This window comes from Osmia lignaria, unplaced genomic scaffold (genome assembly GCF_051020975.1).
Source record: "Osmia lignaria lignaria isolate PbOS001 unplaced genomic scaffold, iyOsmLign1 scaffold0055, whole genome shotgun sequence".
Taxonomy (NCBI): Eukaryota; Metazoa; Arthropoda; class Insecta; order Hymenoptera; family Megachilidae; genus Osmia; species Osmia lignaria.
The window spans coordinates 87501-90099 of record NW_027478196.1 but is presented as its reverse complement, the minus strand read 5'-3'; the positions used below and the strand labels follow the sequence as shown (position 1 = coordinate 90099).

The 2599-nt window shown below is 38.4% G+C and overlaps 1 non-coding gene across 1 annotated transcript in view; it reads left to right on the top strand.

Annotated features, from left to right (window-relative positions):
- The first annotated feature begins 2287 nt into the window (after positions 1-2287).
- Positions 2288-2599, top strand: part of LOC143307453 (small subunit ribosomal RNA) — a 1923-nt gene continuing 1611 nt past the window's right edge. Inside the window, exon 1 of the ribosomal RNA XR_013064595.1 lies at positions 2288-2599. This exon is cut by the window's right edge and continues 1611 nt beyond it. This is a non-coding gene — a ribosomal RNA (small subunit ribosomal RNA).

Below are 2599 nucleotides of genomic sequence, written 5' to 3'. Positions count from 1 at the left end.
TGGCTAAACGGAGCGAAAATCTGCATTTATACCATCACGGACGTTAGTTTAATAGCGTTTAACGATGGATCCACGGTACAGAATGCAAAAATATGATTGTTAAAATTTTCGACTAATCGGTTCTAAGAGGCGAAGCAATACGCCGCTGGGACTTTGAAATATTTCGGAGCGCACCTAAAGTTCGTTATTTTGGCTAAACGGAGCGAAAATCTGCATTTATACCATCACGGACGCTAGTTTAATAGCGTTTAACGATCGATCCACGGTACAGAATGCAAAAATATGATTGTTAAAATTTTCGACTAATCGGTTCTAAGAGGCGAAGCAATACGCCGCTGGGACTTTGAAATATTTCGGAGCGCACCTAAAGTTCGTTATTTTGGCTAAACGGAGCGAAAATCTGCATTTATACCATCACGGACGCTAGTTTAATAGCGTTTAACGATCGATCCACGGTACAGAATGCAAAAATATGATTGTTAAAATTTTCGACTAATCGGTTCTAAGAGGCGAAGCAATACGCCGCTGGGACTTTGAAATATTTCGGAGCGCACCTATAGTTCGTTATTTTGGCTAAACGGAGCGAAAATCTGCATTTATACCATCACGGACGTTAGTTTAATAGCGTTTAACGATGGATCCACGGTACAGAATGCAAAAATATGATTGTTAAAATTTTCGACTTATCGGTTCTGGATCACTGAAAAATCAAAAAAAATTATTAATTTTGATTAATTAAATTACATATGTAGTTTTATATTGTTATAGTCTCGTATTTGTTAATGTTTTGTCGTAAGAAAATGCAAAAATATCGTTTTAATGTTTTCGTCTCATCGGTTCTGGATCGCTGAAAAATCAAAAAAAAATATTAATTTTGATTAATTAAATTACAAATGGAGTTTTATATTGCTATAGTCGCTTATTTGTTAATGTTTTACCGTAAGAAAATGCAAAAATATCGTTTTAATATTTTCATCTCATCGGTTCTGGGCGGTTTTAAAATTTTTTAAAATATTAATTAAACCCATGATTTACATGAGAATGTGAATTTATTATGTCCTGCATGTTAATTTATTAATTTTCATGTATAGAACGTTATAAAATGAAAGGATATGTTCGACGATATTTTCAGTCTAAGTTTTACCGTGCCGGCGGGATGGTACGCTCTCACGGCGGTTTGCACAGGCATACGCCTGGGCGTAAGCCCATGCGTCGCCGACCTAGCGGCCGGCCGTTCGGTATTTATAGGAAGGCACTTTCGGTTCGCTCGGACCGGTCGGGAGTAGCGTCGAGCGTGTGGCTCTTTTATGACTTCGGTTGAAAAGCAGTCTACCGCTCCTCGAGAATATACTTTCTCGACTATTCTCGTTCCGGTTTTCCGTTGCGGATTATTATTAATCTCCACACAGCATTACCACGGGTCGGTGTCTAAGACCGAATGGCCCATATGTGGTGAGCCTTGTAATATAAGGCTGGTGACCTGTATGCACTTATAAATGTTGCATACTTGTACAAACTGAGCATCAACTGTCTGTAACCAAAATTTGTTAAAACTGAAAAAGTTATAAGATTGTATAAAATTTTTGAACCAAGAAAGTAGTGTTAGACGAAAATTCGTTCTATCACTTTTAGAAGGGAGACTGTTTGGAAATATTTAAAGTATAAAATACACAAAAGTCCACTGAATTATGAACAAAATTACGTCCCTGAATTTAAGAAAAGTCAAGAGGTGTCAGAAATAAAATCCTCTCTGATACGTTCAGAGAGGAAAATAAGTATGGAGAGAGGAGTAAAAATGAAAGAAGTTTTAAGGCTGGGGAAACTTCTAAAGGAGAGAGATTCCAACATATCTAATATGTACATTTAAAGCAAGTCCAAGGAACTCTCTCCGTTAATGTTTGAAAAGGTGTGTGCAGATGGAGGAGAAATGTATAAAGTACAGAGACGAGGTTGGTGGGCCCGCTCTAATGATAAAGATTATAAAATTTGGTGGCAAAATGACCAGCATGATCACTGTACGCGCTTTCTCGATTTGTATAGCATGCCACTGTCCGCGCTATCTTTTATTATATTGTCCAGCGTGTGTGGTCTACGTGCTTGCACGATGGATGCACGGCGTGAAAGTGATTTTCGTGCTTTATGAGAGGAGGAGGAGAATATTTGGCCTCTATAAGAGGTACAAAATTTATGAAATGTGTGTTACATACAAAAGAGAAATGGCTTAACGTCGATCGGTCTTACAGGGAGGGCCGACGACGAAAATTTAAATTTACAATAATAACTAAGCTCCCTGGTTGATCCTGCCAGTAGTCATATGCTTGTCTCAAAGATTAAGCCATGCATGTCTAAGTACATACCGAATTAAGGTGAAACCGCGAATGGCTCATTAAATCAGTTTTGGTTTCTTAGATCGTACAAAACATTACTTGGATAACTGTGGTAATTCTAGAGCTAATACATGCAAACCAGAATTCCACCCAGAGATGGGAGGAATGCTTTTATTAGATCAAAACCAATCGGTGGCGGACGGCTTGTCCGTTCGTCCATCGTCGGCTTTGGTGACTCTGAATAACTTTGTGCTGATCGTATGGTCATCTAG